The sequence below is a fragment of the Sus scrofa genome, chromosome 12 (genome assembly GCF_000003025.6).
Source record: "Sus scrofa isolate TJ Tabasco breed Duroc chromosome 12, Sscrofa11.1, whole genome shotgun sequence".
NCBI lineage: Eukaryota > Metazoa > Chordata > Mammalia > Artiodactyla > Suidae > Sus > Sus scrofa.
In genome coordinates, this window is record NC_010454.4 from 17,689,544 (window position 1) to 17,707,149 (window position 17,606).

Below are 17,606 nucleotides of genomic sequence, written 5' to 3' on the forward strand. Positions count from 1 at the left end.
CACATGGGCTCTGGGATCAGATAGAATAATTTCCATTCCTGGCTCCACGGCTTGGCTGTGACTTTGGGCAAGTTATTTAGACCTCCGTGTGTCTGATTTCTCACTCTGGCAAATGGGTATCTACTAATTCCACAGCTCACAGGATCAAAGAGCATAATTTACCCCAAGAACTTGGGGCATACTGTAGCCAACAAATGCTGGTACCCAAGACTTATTATTAACTTGTGACTAAGCAGATGGCAGTCTTTTTTTAAAAAAACTCAGTGAATTTTATTACATTTGTATTTGTACAAGGATCATCACAACCCAATTTTATAGCATTGCCATCCCAAACCCCCAGCCCATCCCCCCCACCCCCAACATGTCTCCTTTAGAAACCGTAAGTTTTTCAAAGTCAGTATCTGCTCTGCAAAGAAGTTCATTGTGTCCTTTTTTTAGATTCCACATGTAAGTGATAGCATATAACGTTGGTGTCTCACTGTCTAACTTCACTTAGAGTGATAATTTCCAGGTCCATCTGTGTTGCTCCAAATGCCATTATTTCTTTCCTTTTTATGGCTGAGTACTATTCCATTGTGTACATGTACCACATCTTCCTTATCCACTCCTCTGTCAATGGACATTTAGGTTGTTTCCATGTCTTGGCTCTTACAAATAGTGCTGACCTGAATGCTGAGTGCGTGTATCTTTTCGAGTCATGGTTTTCGCTGGACAGATGCCCAGGAGTGGGATTGCTGGATCAAATGGTAATTCTATTTTTAGTTTTCTGACGAATCTCCATACTGTGTTCCACAGTGGTTTTTTATCGATTTCTAGTCCCACCAACAGTGTAGGAGGGTTCCCTTTTCTCCACACCCTCTCCAGCATTTATTGTTTGTAGACGTTTTGATGACGGCCATTCTGGCCCATGGAAGATGGTACCTCATGGCAGTTTTGATTTGCACTTCTCTACTAATTACTGATGTTGAACATCCTTTCATGCATTTTTTGGCCCAGACGGCCAAGTCCTGTCCAGACTGTCTCCTGACTGAAGGCCAAAGGGGACCCCGACAATGTTCCCTACCCTGACCTTGCCCCTCCCCAGGCTTCCTGTGCCTTTGCTCGACACATTTAAGGGGGCAGTACTAAGATGACAAATCACTTTCTGAGTCCCAAATCAGAGGACCTGGCATAACCAAAATATTTTTCTTTTCCTTTTTTCACTACCCTGCGGCATCTGGAGTTCCCAGGCCAGGGATCAGAACCGAGGAGCAGTTGCAACCTGTGCCACAGCTGTGGCAACACAGGATCCTTAAGCATGGCCCTGGGCTGGAGATGGAACCTGTGTCCCAGTGCTCTAGAGATGCCGCTGATCCTGTTGTGCCCCAGTGGGAACTCTTCTTTTCCTTTATCTTTTTTTTTTTTTTTTTTCCCCTGCTCCAAAATTTAAGAAAGTCTGAAACATAGTTTGGCCAAAGGTTAGAATTTCGAGAGCATTTCTGTGGCTAATGGTAACGTTTCTCAGAAGCCAGAGAGGACCGTGGATGCCCCCATGAGAGGAAGCATAGCGAGAACGTCGAATCACACAGTGAGGAAGTCCGTTTGTTCACATCCACTGCCCCGTGTCCCTGCACTTTCCTGGGTGCTGCCGAGGGAGGGGAAAGTCTGGTGCTGAAACAACACTCACTAAGATCCCTTTATAATAAAGAGAGACGGTCACACATTCAGAGGCTTTGGGGAACCACAGTATCTGGTTAGAAAGAAATCGCCTTGTTGAAAATCGTAGGAATCTAAAGCTTCTTTTTCATCGAAGTTGTTAAAAGGAAGGCAAAGCAACTTCAACGAAAGCGTTGAGAAAACAGCAGAACAGGTTGTCTGCACCTGTGGAATGAAAGTCGCCTGGAAATGGAACTCTGCAAAACACTGGATGGGGGGGACAAGAGAGCTGAGCACTTCTGGTCACGTCACGATGCCCTGAAAGTGCCACTGGGAGCTCAGGGCACTTGGGGGGCCAGCACCTGCCGCCTGGCCAGGGCCCGGGAGGTGAGCTAGCTCCAGAAGCGGGCAGCATGGAGGGCAGCCACCCTGGCCACCAGCTGAGAATCACCCCAGCATCGTCCCTGCCTTGAGGTATCAGATAGGAGGCTTGGGACCAGCCATCCCATCTTGAGAATGTGTTGGATGACAGGCGGCCCAGCGCTAGGCCTCTGTGACCCAGATACTGGCATGGGGGAGGGGTGGAGGAGGAGGCTTAACTGCCTCCCGGTTGCCCAGAGGGGCTGAGCCTCCAGGTCTGTCTGGAAGAGGCGAGGGAGGGACTCGGGGTAGGCAGGTCAAGGCCCCAGGGGGTGCATCGACCTTAGAGAGCCACCTGTTTCCCTCCTGGAAGAGCCACAGAAGTGGGAGAACAGAAACCAGGGTTTCTGCCCCAGCTTTCTCCCACCTGGCTGTGTGTCCCTGGCCAGGCGCATACCCTCTCTGGGCCTCAGTGTCCCCCTAGATTGAAGTGGCCAAAGGAAGAGCCCTTCTGGTCCTGTGCTCCCTGTGACCACCAGCCTTTGTGTCCCCACCCCTCTCAGGGCGACCAGGACACAGGCCAGAGCTGGCTGCAGGCCTCTGGCTGGGGCTGTCCTTCTAGGTGAGGGGTTGTTGGTGTCCAGCTCTGGGAGGCCCTCGCAGGCCCCAGCAGTGCCCAGTGGCCCTGGGACCTTGGAGAGAGGGCAAGAGGAGGAAGAGGTGCCTGGGGTGGGGGCGGTTCTTGCGGCTGCCCTGGTGCCGAAGGTTGCCAGACTGAGTTTAAGCCTCGGTTCCAGAACACAAAGCCTCGTCTCTGGGGGCTTGACCCCTCAGAGCCCCCACCCCCAGGGCCGGCTGGTTGAGCTGCCCCAAGGGAACTGGCCCCAGAAGGGCCGGGTTGTTGGCTGCGAAGTGGCTGGGAGGGAAGTTTTAATGATACACAACACAAGACACAGGGGGGAAAAGAAAGAGGGGGGTGGCGGAGGAGAGAAGGGGGGGTGGAGGAAGAAAGACCTCCTGCCAGGCCTGTTGCCAGGAGACGGCTAGGCAGCCAGAATCAGCCCTGCTCTTTTCACAGTTGCCTTTAAGCAAGGAGAGAAAGCCCCGTCCATAAAGGGGGACATGTGTTGCTGGGTGTGTAAGGCTAGCCTCTGCAGTTAGGGGAGCCCCGGGCCCGCCCCCGCCGCGGCCTGGACAGAGCCCCCTTCGCCCCCAGCCCTGCCCCCCGCTCCTGAGGGTTATGGATGAACAAGATCGGGCTACAGAGCAACGGAAAAGGACTCGGGAAGGCAGTGGCCCTGGCCACCAAAATGCCGCAGCCACCTCTGGTGGTGAAACTCACCAGCCGAGGCCCCAGGAAGCTGGCAGGGCCAGCGGGGTTGGCGTGGGGGAGGCTGGGGGATCCACCGAGGCAGGTCACAGGATTTTGTTGGCTCAGGGTGGACCACTGGCACAGGGGGGTGTCCAGTGTCCAGCAACCCTCGACAGGGGGCTAAGAAGGTGGGCTAGAGAGCTGACAAGTCCCCAGCCTGCATTCTGACCCCCGGTCCTTGTCACAGATCCCATGGTGGGAACAGGCGGCTCTCGGCTCTGCCTTGGCACTTGGGGACAGTGTCTTTGTAGCCTGGTCAGTCGGTAACTGTTTTCCACAGCCACGAGGGCAGATGGAGAGTGGGGGCTGTTGACAACACAAGGACTCCAGTGTCCCAGGCCTTGGCTGCCACTGGACAGATGTCAACCATGGGGGTGGTGCACGGTGCCCTCAGAAGGGGCTGTCAGGACGTAAGATCTGGGCATCCGCTGCTAAGTGTGCCTGGCAGCTGGGCTGGAGCCCTGGTCAGTCCTACTGGCCTTGAGTGGGAGCTTCTGGTACAAGGGCTCCTTCAGCATCGTAGTCTTCTGCCCCCCCAACACAGGCTGCCAGATCTGTTGCTTTGCTCAGCAGCAAATTAGAGAAAGAGCAGTTTCCTTTACTCCCCTGGCAGCTGCTGCTAAGGTCTGCGTTCTAGTCCTGCAAGCATTCCCAACCCGCTTCGGAGCATCCAAATCCCCAACTGCCCAGCTAGTCCTCTGGGTAGTTTTTGCATTTTTTGGTTTTTGGGATTTTTTTGTTTGTTTTTTGTTTTTTTCTGTGTCTGAGGCAGGTGGAAGTTCCTGGGCCAGGGATTGAATCCGTGCCACAGCAGCAACCCAGGCTGCTGCAGTGACAATGCCAGATTCTTTACCCACTGCACCACAAGGGAACTCCCTGGGAAGTTCTCTTTGAACTTCAGGGGCCTGGCTGGAGGCTCGCCTGGGTTTGAACACCTGTTTCCTGCTCTGGGCAGTGGGCAGCCCTGCATCCCCTGATGCCCCCCAGGGCAGCCCAGGGCATTAATGAGAAAGCGGAATAGCTCAGCAGAGGCCTGTTCTGGACAAAATGGAGACGCTGTTGCATCTTCTACGAAATCTTATTCTGCGTGTAGGTGTGCCTTGAAATGTTTTCCATGTGAGCTGGCCTCTGAGAAAACAGGGCTCCCGGAGGAAGCCGGGAGGGTGAGCCTGCCCACTTGAAGCTGTCTGTCTCGGGCTCCTGCTGGGGAGGCCGGCTTTTCCTCCAACTTCCTTCGCATCTTGGCGCTGTGTTTTCACTAGTTCTCAAGTCTCTCCTGTCCCCATCCTTCCAGGGCCAGGCCCCACCCCAGGGGTCAAGACTTGCTTCCAGAAGGGCCAGATCCCCATGATGATAACCAAAGGGGCAAATTGGCCAAAGCTCAGAGGGGGGATGGGGCGTGGGGATTCTGGTACAGTGGCTGGAGGGGCGGCGGGTGACGGGTTCCGACTCCCTGAGGTCCTCTGAGTGTGGGCAGGCTGCCTGGGAAGGGGGAGACAGCAGGGATCTGTTAGGTGAGATGGGCTGTTAGGAGGCTGCGGGGCCCTCTGAGGTCTGGTTGGGCTTTAGGACAGGAGGCATTGAGGGCCTTTTGTGGAAAAGCACATGTCCTTGGCTTGTCACTGACTTTTTATCCCAGGAAGGGCCAAAGGCTCAAGGAAGCAAACAGCCCGGGGGCTCCGCTGTTCTTGAGGCTGGGCACAGGTTCAGTCCTGGCTCCCTCCCTCCCTGCCTCCTCCCCCTCCTTCAGCTGTCACATCCCTCCTCTACTCAGAGGACCCAATTTTAGCCTGGAAGGAAGGTCTCCCTCCCCCCCGTTCACAACTCAGCATCCTGTTTTCCCCTTATAGCTCCTGGCCAGCTCCTTCCATCCCCTCTCGTGCTCTTAGTCTATGCCTCTTGCTTCTCCGACTTGTGGGGGGAGAGTCCCTGGAAGCCCACCCTGACCCCAGAAATATCTCTGCAGTGGCCACTGATAAACACACCCATCAGCATTTCTCCCCCAAGATGGTACTAAACCCCTTAGGTTGGCCCCTCATCTCCCTTGTTCTCAATGCGGGGCAGAGCCATGAATTAATCTCTTGGGTCCACAATTACCTCCTCCTGGAAGCTTCCCTGACTTCCAGCCCTTTTACCTCTGGCTCCTCATCTGTGCAGTGATTCCTGACCCTGAGTGGCCCTCAGCCATCACCAAGATTTGTCCCCAAAGGTTGGAGGAGTAGGGGGACACTCTCCTAATGCAATGGAAGAAGCGATCCAGCGGGGTTGGAGGGAAGGAAGCAGAGTCTAGATCTCCTCTGCCCCCTTTTCTCTCCACCCTCGCACCCTTAGGCCCTTGACCATGAGGTTGAATTTCGTGGAAGCACAGCCCTTCCCTAAGATAGTCCTGGGAGAGTGAAGCAGAGACAGGGCCCTTCTCTCTGGGACAGGACCTTCCTTGTGGGACTCCTTAGAGGCGAGGCCCGACCTCTGAGAGCCCTGGGGCCACAAAGGTGTTGTGTGAATGGGCCCAGATCAGGGACCTGTGAGGATGGTCAGGGTCACAGTGACACCTGCTGGAGCTTCTAGGAACAGCAGCTGGAGACACAGACAATGAGTGTTGGTGGGGGGAGGTGTTGGTGGGGGAGGTAGTGGGGGGGTTAAAGGAGGTTAGTAATACCTCACCCGCAGATCTTAAAATTCACCTCAGATATTAAACCCACATCCCCTTTCCAGGAGAGAAGCACAAGAAAGGTACAGAGGGAATGGGACTATTGGAATTCACCTGGGCCTCCCAGGAACATGAGGTGCATTCCTTGGAACCAGTGGTATTTTTTGAATTCAGTCACAGAGTCTGGTTTATAGAGATGTACCCAGAGGAAGACTGAGATTGTTCTTTGCCTTTCTATGTGAGATGGAATTTTAAGAGCAAAGAATAAGTACAAATTTTGCATATCTTTGTGTCCCATCACTTCCATGAGAGGAAGACAAGTGTGTAATACTGGACACGTCAATGATTAAAAACAGTCCAGGAGGTCCCGCTGTGGCTCGGCCTAATGAACCCACCTGGTATCCATGAGGATGTGGGTTTGATCCCTGGCCCTGCTCAGTGTGTTAAAGATCCCACATTGCCATGAGCTGTGGTGTAGGTTGCAGACACGGCTCAGACCCTGCATTGCTGTGGCTGTGGTGTAGGCTGGCAGCTGCAGCTCCAGTTCGACCCCTAGCCTGGGAACTTCCATATGCCATGGTTTGGCCTAAAAAGAAAAAACAAACAAACAAACAAACAAAATAAACAGTCCAGGTGATCATTGTCATGTCACTTTCTGGAGAAATTGGGAGGAATAAATGAGATAGTGAAATGAACTAGCCCAGTGCCTGCCCCTGATAAATGCTCAGTACTTTGGGGCAATTTGTTGATGAAAGGAATCCCTCAGTGCAGAGGGTCATTGGCCTCCCTGTGAGCAAGGCTGAGGGGCGCACAGGTGCCCAGGGCCACAGGGTGATATCTTGGTTGGAAGCCACCTGCTGACCTGTGTCCTAAAGCGCAGGTGTGCTGCTCAGTAAATTCTTTGGAAAAAATGAAGAGCCAGATGTGCAAATAAAGAAATCCAGGGGTTAGGATTTGGATTTGCAAAATAACCCTTCACTTCAGGAAGAATCCAGTCTAGGACTCTTGGATGTCACCCAACCTCTGTCTTACCCTTACCCCCTTTAACTGGTATAGTCAAACTTCATCAGCAATGACGGGGCTCCAGAGAAAAGCTGCCTGTGTAGCCAGATCCCGAAACTCCTTCCTTGGGCAGAGTCTGGAGTATACATGGGAAATTTTTGAGGCAAGGGGGTGGGCAGGCAGGCGGTGGGATTGATGTTGGGGACGCAACAGGTACCAGGCCCTGGTCTTGGTGGCTTTCCTGTCGAATCCTCAGTAATGCCCTACAGGAGAGCTGGAGCCACTCTCACTTCACAAATAAGGGACTTGTGGCCCAGGGAGGCCATGTGACCTAGCCGAGGCCACAGCCCTCCTAAGAGCTGGGACTCAGATGTGCATCCAGGCACACCTCACTCGGAAGCCAGGGAGTGAGGGGTGACTCCCAAGGGCTGAGGCTGGGGACACAGAAAGGTGGTGGCAGGCCCACTGGGAATGTGCGTGGGGAAAGGTTTGGAGGGATAACTAATAGTCAGCAAGACTGACCACTCACAGGGCAGAGCACGACTGGGTGCACGCCATTAGCATTTTTGGGGGGCTTTTTAGGGCGGCACCTGCAGCATATGGAAGTTCCTAGGCTAGGGGTTGAATTGGAGCCACAGCCACCTGCCTGTACCACAGCCACAGCAACGCTAGATCTGAGCTGCATCTGCAGCCTACATCACAGCTCACGGCAATGCTGGATCCTTAACCCACTGAGCGAGGTCAGGGATTGAACCCGTGTCCTCGTGGATACTAATCAGGTTCTTTTTTTTTTTTTTTTTCTTTTTGCTATTTTCTTGGGCCGCTTTCACGGCATATGGAGGTTCCCAGGCTAGGGGTCTAATCGGAGCTATAGCCACTGGCCTACGCCAGAGCCACAGCAACGCGGGATCCAAGCCGCGTCTGCGACCTACACCACAGCTCACGGCAACGCCGGATCGTTAACCCACTGAGCAAGGGCAGGGACCGAACCCGCAACCTCATGGTTCCTAGTCGGATTCGTTAACCACTGCACCACGACGGGAACTCCACTAATCAGGTTCTTAACCCGCTGTGCCACAATGGGACCTCTGGGATATGTGCCATTAGGACTGCCACATACAACCGCATGGGCTGCGCGCTGCAAAAGGGTCCCCACGTAGGAGGGTGCCACTGGCATTACGGGCACATCTGCAGTGACCATTTACTGAGAGTTGGAAGTAAAGTGCCTGGAGGAGGAGAGAGCTGTTTCTAAATCACTTATGGGGGCTTTACGGTGGGTGGGCCGTGCTCTGCCAGCCTTTTCCACGCGTAAATCACATCTTCCTTGAGACCTCCACCCAAGGGGATGAGCGGTGCGGGGAGGGGAGGCACATTTTTGCCTCACCTCCTTTCTCCCAGAAGTCATCAGCGGGACAACAGGGAGCAAAAAGCTTCACGGTCCCCCTGTCCTGCTGTTTCCTCTTGGCTATTCCTGGCTGAAGGTCTAGGCTTTTGCTCTCCTGGCTGGCTCACAGGACCTCATAACCGGGGATGAGGGGGGGGAGGGAAGGAAGGCCAGGAGAGGAAGCGTCTGGAGCCCCGCAGGCGGGCAAGTGAAGGGAAGATGCAGAGCAGGGGCTGCCTTTTCCTTTCACATCACAAATTCATTTTTTAAATCACATCAAAGAGTGTTTGGAGAAAGGGGAGAGTCCTTCTCGCAACACCATCAGTCAGGTTTAGGGACTCTGGGACCATTTCCTGGAGCAGTATTTGTTGTAACAAGCATATGAGTGGATTAAGCTTCAAGCAGACACAGTCCATAAAAATCTGGGCAGACAAGATGGGTAATTTGGCACAAGGTCCATGCAACTAGGGGGGACCATGCACCACGTAAAACAGTTCACAAATTCCCTTTACTCATGCAGTTCTAATGAACATCCATGAGTTTCTGTTATTATTATTTTTCTTGACCGTATTTATTGAATATTTATTCTATTAGACATGCAACTATGTTTGTGGCCATGCCTGCAGCAGATGCCCTGTTGCCATGACCACAGCCAATTGTGCCAGGTATAGATACCTGACCCTTGGGCAGCCAGTTGACACTGGCCACAGCTTTTGGCAGATCCTGGAAGTGCCAGTGTGGGGTCCCCACGTTTTCCTCAGACACGTGTTAGGACACACGACAGATGCCTCTGGACCCCAGAGCTGAATGGCTGTGGCTCCGTGGGGGTGTCACAGAAGCCACGATGGGCCACGTGCAGGCTATACGTTCTAAGAGAAGCAGGAACCAAGATTTAATCGATGCAGAAGCAGAAAGACATGTTTAGAAAGAATGGAGGGGCAGGATGGCAGCACAAAGAGGGGAGCGAGAGAGGCAGACCTGGGTACCTGAAAGCATGTCGGTGGGAGCATCGGCCTGGCGGCTTGACCTGATTACCCATGTCCCTCGTTTAGCCTTTTCTGTCCACTAATAGCATCCGCCTTTCCCAGGATCTGCCCACAGCCATTGTGTGTCCCCTTCCCTGATGTTCCTACAACAGCAGGCAGGAGGCAGCGAGCCTTAGGGTTGGAAGGTTCACATCTAGGATAAAGGCCGCCAGATAGAAGGATGAGGCCAGAGAGCCCAGCCTACTGCTCCTTGGAAGCCCGACTAATCAGCCTGGCAGGCTCTGGAGCACCCACAATGTTCCAGTCACATTTTATACATTATCTCATTTACTGCTCACAACAAGCCCAAAGAATAGCTTTACCCCTGAATTTTTTTTCTTTAGGGCCACACCTGCGGCATATGGAAGTTCCCAGGCTAGGGGCTGAATTGGAGCTGCAGCTGCTGGCCTATACCACAGCCACAGCAATGCAGTTTCGGAGCCATGCCTGCAACCTCACGTTGACCTTACACCTAACGCCGACAGTTACAACCTTACACCGCAGCTCCCAGCTTGCTGGATATTTAACCCACTGAGCAAGGCCAGGGATTGAACCTGTGTCCTCATGGATACTAGTCAGGTTGGTATCTGCTGATCCGCAATGGGAACGCCCATCCCTGATTTTATAGTTGGGGAAATAAGGGCTCTGAGAAATTTTAAATGACTTGCCCAAGGTCACCGGCTCGGAAGGAGAGATCCAGTCCCAGCACAGGCACCCTGGCTGTCCAGGGCCAGGGGTACTGCTGGGCTGCTTTTAATGGAAAGAAGAAAAAGACATTCATCAATATTCACCGCCCAGTGAGAGTCTGGCTCCATACCAGGCACCTCTGGGTGGGGAGGGGCTGGGTGGGTGAGTGGAGAATTCCAAAGAAAGAGGCCTCATCTGTAGCGCCCAAGATAGTGCCCGCTGCCTGACAAAGCCACGTTTCAGAATTGAAAGCCATTTAAACTCCCAGGCCTTGGAGACAACAGGGCGAGCTCTGGGGCTGCAGTGTGGAAAGGTTCCTGGAGGAGATGGGTTTGTGGGGCAGGCAGGGACGGGAGAGGAGCGATGGGGGCTGGCCGGGCACAGGGGGTGGACGAAGGGGCTCTCTGGGCTCAGCCACACCGGAAGGCTCAGGGGAGGGGAGGTGGCGGCCTCTGCCGTGTCAGGCAGGACCTCTAAGAGACCTGCATCCTGGCGGCTCACTGAGAGTCCTTGAGCAAGTCACTTCCTCCTCTGAGCTTTGTGTTCGCCACGTGCAAAGTGAAGCGGTGGGGAGGGCTCCTCCCGCCCTCCCGGTTCTATTCTGGGGAGTCCCGCGCTGCCTGGAGGGCTGAGCAGCCTCTGCAACCGGTGGCACAGGGGACCAGCAGGGGGCGCTCCTGCAGAAGGCTGGCCGCCCCAGCCTCCCTCCCTCCATCTGCCGGGTCAGGGTGTCCCAACAGGAAGGTCCTCCCTGCCCCGCCCCTCCCCGCCTGCTCGGGTCACTTGTCTTCCCGCACTGCCCTTTCCCACCCCACTTTCTGGGATTAGCTGGCGGGGAAGTTCCCGGAATCCCGGTGTGGGGGCAGGTCACTTCCCTTCTCTGTGTCTGTTTCCCCACGTGCAGGCTGGGTTGTGTGAGGAAAGACGAGTTATCGGATGGGAGAGACTTCCAGCCACAGTAGGTGTCCAGGACAAGTAGATGTCCTGCCATTTCACACCCCATTATCTTTCCCAGGGGAGGAGACACTGCTTTTACTGTCCACCCGGGAGAGCTGGCGCCTACCCCCGCACCGTCAGGGTTCCAGCTTGCTTTTAAACTTTTACTCAGAGTCCTTTACTGCAAAGGTAGAGATGATTTCTGGATTCTGTGCGGCACCTGGCACAATGAGTGATGCTCAGCGGGTAGTCGTGGAATGACGGCGTTTTTGAAATCATCTAGTTAGGAGCTGTGAGAAAGTCACGCAGGCGCTGCCTCTCTTGAATCACACTGGAAGGTGTTCACATTCATCCTCATGTTTCTCACCACTGTTCTGTGGGGAAGACCATTAGGGAGTGCTCTGTCCATTTTATGGATGCAGAAACCGAGGTCGCAGAAGAAGCCAAGGACAAGGTTAAGTGAGGACCCAGGGTTTTCACTGGTCAAAGACAGGTGTCCCATCCTGTTGTAGCCAGCGACCCCTATTGGACACATGTGGTATCGCAGGCAGGTCATAGTAGACCCAAGGCCTCCTCAAGAGGAGAAATGTAGGCACAACCTGGATGCTAAATCCAGAGGCAGAGGAGGGGGCGTGTAGACCTTGACATTGGAGCTGGGGCTAAGAATGAGATTCCAGAGTCAATAACAGAGTGGTACGGTTTAGCAAATCACAAAGGCATTTTCTAGTCTAAAGTCCAGCACCCTTTCAATCTACGTCTCACTCCAAAGGGGAACACGGTATAGCAAAGGGATGCCCTGTAGGATCACGTCTTAGAACTATAATGACAACCAGTGGTAAGACTTGATTCCTTCTCCAACGTTTATGTGGCAGATGAGGATGGATTGTGCTATTTGGCAAAGCAAAGAAAGATGGATGGGAAAAAAGTCGATCTGCGCGATCCAGCCCAAGTGTTACTACCTCTCAGTCTTGTCCCAGACACACCTCCCTGGAACAATGAACGGATTGTCCTCTCGCCTGGGTTCCTCTCTCATTTGACACTTTCTTCTCTTTACTGCAGCGTGGTGATGAAACACGTACCGGCTTCCTGGGTTCTAACCCCAAGCTTACTAGCTGGGCAGTTACTTAACCTCTCTGTGCCTCAGTTTCTTCATCGGTAAAATGTTGTAAAGCTGAAATAAGTCAATATTTCTAGAGAACTCAGAACGACGCTTAGCATGTGTAAGTATTCAAAATGCTGTATGCACGTCTTTCCCAACAGATTCTGTGCTCCTCAAGAACAGAACCTGGCGTTGTCTCTTCCTCCTAGGGCTCAGCACCAGATGCTCAAAGTTTGTTAAATCCAAGAGTATATCATCCTACTTTCTATGAAAAGGAAATTTTGTAGTAAAACAGAGTTAGTCATTAAGTGTGTGTGTGTGTGTGTGTGTGCCTGAGCTTACTGTTTCCTGGAGACAAATGAAGATTGGAGTCTCTCCTCACAGTTTATTTTGTTTTGGTCTTTTTAGGGCCGCACCTGTGGCATATGGAGGTTCCCAGGCTAGGGGAAGAATTGGAGCTGCAGCTGCTGGCCTGCGCCACAGCCACAGCAATGAGGGATCCAGGCTGTGTTTGTGACCTACACTGCAGCTCAGGGCAATGCCAGAGCCTTAACCCACTGAATGAGGCCAGGGATCGAACCCACATCCTCATGGATACTTGTCGGTTGGGTTCTTAACACACTGAGCCACAATGGGAACTCCCCTCCTTGGTTTAAAGAAAGACCTCTGCTGGGCCACTGGAGCCCCACACTGAGTTTAGGAAGACATGCTGTGGTCCAGCATCACTAGTCAAGACTTTGTTAATGAGCACCTCCTACAAACTTCTTTGTTCCTGTGGTTGTGCAAGTGTGACCTGGTGGAGGTGGTCTGTTGATGGGAACCTTCTAGAACTTGCAAGGGATTGCATTCCTCCAGGTGCCGCTTAAATAATTCGAACTTCAAAATGGATACACTTTCCTTTCACCCTTCCCTTCCTGAAGCAAGAGTTACTCAGATAAAAACATTAAAAAAAAAGATGTTAAGAGGGTTTTTGGGAGTTCCCTGGTGGCTTGGGGGTTAAGGATCTGGCACGGGTTTGATCCCTGGCCCCTGAACTTCCAGCTGCAGGTACAGCCAAAAAAAAAAAAAAAAGAGTGCCTTTGTTCAGAGTCAAATCTTTAGAATGTTCTTTATAGTAAATTCTGGATGATTTCTTATTTCTATTTCCTAAAAAAGTTGTTTCTCTTGCCTTCCTCCTATCCTTCCTTCCTTCTTTCCTTCCTTCCTTCATTTTTTCCCTTTCTTTTGAACTATATTAGTAGCTGCAGCTTGTGTGGAAAACCCTTCTGCTGAAAGCACCTGAAAGTGGAGTCTTTTGTTCGTGCTTTGCCAGTGGGATGGCCCGAGAGGGATCTGCAATAGCCAAAGGCAAGATGCGTGCTGCCTGCTGGTCAGTGCTGCCTGCCCAGTCCTCTCACTGTGTCCTAATGCTTCTGGAAGTGGGAACCCTGGGGGTAGGTGTATTCACGGCGAGCCCAGTACCCAGGCAGAGAACGGGCGTATATGTCACCTGACAGTTCTGAGTTGACTTTGACTTATGCGGACAATGGAGCAGGCTGTTGGCAATTGGGATGGTCTCTCCAGTTTGCCACTTTCCCACCTCCCTCTGCATTCAGCCTTCCTTCGCTAAATACGCCGTTGTCTCGAGGGCTGGAGAAGGGCCTCCCGCAGGCAAGGGGGCGAGGAACGGTCATGCCACCTTCCATACAACCCAACCTCCGCTCAGAGCACTGTTCTGGAGCAAGAAGATGAGGAAGGGAAGAACAAACAGCAGCGAGATGGCCTCGAATTGGAATTGCCATGGGGAGGGGGGAGGTGTGTGTGCTCTGCTAACTCCAGAGCGAGCTTCCAGAGAGAGAACAAGGGCTCTTCCTACAGAAAAGGAGATGGGTGGATGCCATAGAAGGATGTCTAGGAATACTTCCCCTATCCCCTCCCAATATCTTTCCTGCCAATGCTTAAAGTTTTACCACTAAAGATTTATTCTTGTATAGTTATTCCCTCCCCCTTTTAAGAAAAATAATTTTTTTGGGGTCTTTTTAGGGCCACTCCCACAGCATATGGAAGTTCCCAGGCTAGGGGTTGAAACGGAACTGTAGCTGCCAGCCTACGCCACAGCCATAGCAACACCACATCCAAGCCATACCTGTGATCTATACTGCAACTCACAGCAGTGCCGGATCCTTAACCCACTGAGTGGGGCCAGGGATCAAACTCATGTCTTTATGGATAATAGTTGAGTTTGTTACTGCTGAGCCACAACAGGAAGTCCCCAAAATGTTTTTCATTGTAAATGTTAAATAGGCTTGCAGTAGAAAATTTGGAAACTTGGAGTTCCCATCGTGGCTCAGTCGATAACAAATCCAACTAGGAACCATGAAGTTGTGGATTTAGTCCCTGGCCCACTCAGTGGGTTAAGGATCCAGCATTGCTGTGGTGTAGGTCACAGATGTGGCTTGGATCCCGCATTGCTGTGGCTCTGGTGTAGGCCGGTGGCAACAGGTCCAATTAGACTCTCGTCTGGGAACCTCCATATGCTACGGGTGTGGCCCTAGAAAAGACAAAAAAAAAAAAAAAAAAAAAAAAGAAAAGAAAGAAAAAAAAAAGAAAATTTGGAAACTACGAAGAGGATAAAAACATTTTTAACACACACTCTCAACCTCCAAAGCACCCACTTAAAAAATATTTTGGTATCTTTCTCCCCCATCATTTTTGTTGTTTGCATGTATAGCTGTGAGTATCCCTCAGGGGGGTTCTGTGGCCCACTTTCCCCACTTGGCTTCAGTCCTATTTCAGCCTGATGTTTAGGAAAGATCACATACCCAGCCACCAAGTGCCACTGAGTTCCAAAAATGTTGAGGAAGTTTCTTACCTTTCTGGACTTCAGTGTCTTTCCTGGGTAGCAGGGACAGTGCTGTCCAGTGTGATGCCTCATAGCACCCTGGAACCAAAAAAAGAGAGTGTGAGAGTGTGAGATTTAAGGCAAGCTCAGACGTGCAGGGGTGGGATGGATGGAAGTGGTCAGAACAGAACTAGTTTTATTTTTTTGGTCTGTTTAGGGCTTCACCTGTGGCATATGGCAGTTCCCAGGCTAGGAGTTGAATCAGAGCTGCAGCTGCCTGCCTATGCCACAGCCCCAGAAACACCAGATGCCAGCTGCGTCTGTGACCTACACCGTGGCTCATGGCAATGCCAGATCCTTAATCCATTGAGCGGGGCCAGGGATTGAACCTGTGTCCTCATGAATACCAGTTGGGTTCATTACTGCTGAGCCACAGTGGGAACTCCCAGAGCAGAGCTAGTTATAATGAGGCTGTACCAAAGAAGGCTGGGTCACAGGGAGTAGGTGAGCACAGGCAGAGGAACAGTGAGCACATCCACACCAGCTCCTGGCCAGGACCAGCTCTCCTGAGTATCCGAGCCTTGGGCTGGGCCTGGGTGCTGGTTCCCTCCTTTGGAGCTACTGGGCACCGCCTGCCCCACTGCCTGTTGGGTCAAGCCCATTTCCAGTGTAGCAGTGAGGGTGCTGAGAGGGAGATGGCCAGCCTGGAAGTCCTCACTTCCACTTGCTCATGGCCTGGTGGTGAACTCAGAGGCTTGTGTGAGTGCCAGGCTCTGCCTGGGGCCTGGCCTTGGCTTTGGAGTCCTGGGGGACCTAGGGCCAGACAAGGATGAGTAGCTCCTGGGGGTTTGCCTCAGGCAGGGTGGCCTGGTTTGGGGGCAGGGCCGCAGGGAGGAGGAAGAGGAGCTGGATTTGATACAGCCTATCCAAGCCTTTCGGGTCACTCATTTGGGACTGCCCGTGTGTGTGTGTGTGTGTGTGTGTGTGTGTGTGTGTGTGTGTGTGTGTGTGTGTCTGTGTCTGTGCAGAGGGCTGGGAAAACTGCTTCATCCCCACACCGTGGCTGCCTTGGGCTGGTGAATGGAGACAGGTAGCTGCATGTGGATGCCTAAGAATGCTTCTCTTGCATACCTGTGTGAACGTGTAGGTCCAGGAGCAGCTGTGGGTCTGCCTAGGAATTTAAACAGCCATGGGGGAGGCGGGGCGGGAGGTCTGTGTGTCACCAAATGCCTGGACTTGTGCTGTAGAGTGTCAGGGTGTGTGTTTGCAGCACATATCAGGGAGCGCGTGTCTGGGCACGGGGGTGGGGGTGCCTCTGTGAGCATGTGTTGTATCAGAATGATACTCTCCATCTCTGCAGCCCCATAAAACGGTCACAGACTAAGTTAGAAGCCAGCAACAACGCATAGTACCTGAGTACCGTCCACGTACTGGGCCCTGTGCCAGCCTCCAGAGATTTGGAAAGAAGTAAAATTCAGGCCCAGTTGAGGAGCTCCCGGGGCAGAGGGGGAGGTGGGAGGAACAAATCCTTACAGCCCAGGCTGTAAGGACTGAGGGCTGATCTTGGAGTCCCTCCTCAGAGGTCCCACAATATCACAGATATTGAGATAATCTGTTTTCACCACCATCTCCTCCTCCAGACTAGAGGCCCTTAATGGCTGGCACTTGGGAGGCACACGATGGTCCATAAGGGTGAATCATGCAAAGGCCACTGTGGGCAGGGCCCTGCCTGGGCAGCCTTCAGCCAGCCATGGTCAATCAGGAGCCACAGCAAGTGTGACAGTCCCTCTGGGGGTGGGCTTCACTCTTATTTCCATTACCTACAACTGGGTCATGTGCACCAGCTATTAATCTTCCTGGGCCTCACTTAACTTGTCAGTGCAATGGGAATAATGATAGCCCTAAACTCACAGGGGGCTTGAGGCTTCAGTGAGACATGTGCTGGTACATGTTCTAGGCCTGAGCAGGCACGCCCGTGCACACACATACGCTGGGGCGGGTGCATGCACGCATACTCGCACACACAGGCAGCTTGGTACATAGGAGCTGCTATTGGAACTATTATCAGCAACGGCGACTGCTAACTGGGCAGTTCCATGAAGTCCTGCTGACCAGTAAGGCCGAAGCAGAACTCTGAAGCCTCCATGGGTAAGTTGGGGGGTCACCCCAGCAGGCAGAGGCCAGCAGCGTTTGGTTCTAACCTCAGAAGGAAGGCGCCACATCGTGGGCTAGTGGAGGCTCAAGAACTTCCATCTGGATATTTCCATGTGTGCCTCTGCCCCACCACTGATGTCTCCCATACATCTTTGGTGCTTCCTGCAACTTCTCTGCATTGCAGCCTTAACTGTCAGATGTCAACATATATCTTTTATGAAATGTTGAAAAAGTGTCACTTTGGGAGAATGTGCCTCCCCCTTCCCCCACCCTCTCCAGGCACCTGCAGGCTTGTGTGTGCTTGTGTGCACCTTGGGTGCTCACGGGCATGAGGAAAGGAAGGGAACTTGGGGCAGCTCCCACCTCCCTCGCCTGAATTCAGGTGCCCATTGGGGTGGCTGGGGCCTGGTGGGGGCTCTTGCTCCTCCCTGACTCACACTGGTCCAGCTTGGCATCCCCTCCTCTGAGCCTTGCTAAGCCT

At 52.8% G+C, this 17,606-nt stretch overlaps 1 long non-coding RNA gene across 3 annotated transcripts in view; it reads right to left on the minus strand.

Moving 5' to 3' along the window:
* LOC102167870 overlaps positions 1,351-17,606 on the minus strand; it is a 77,062-nt gene continuing 60,806 nt past the window's right edge. The window contains exons 6-7 of one of the 3 annotated variants that reach the window (XR_002337079.1): positions 15,002-15,070; positions 1,351-1,860 (exon numbers count right to left, since the gene is read on the minus strand). This is a non-coding gene — a long non-coding RNA (uncharacterized LOC102167870). Of the gene's footprint in view, positions 1,861-8,039; positions 12,416-15,001; positions 15,071-17,606 lie in introns of those variants that run through there. The other 2 variants (XR_002337077.1, XR_002337078.1) reach the window with 2 other exon arrangements.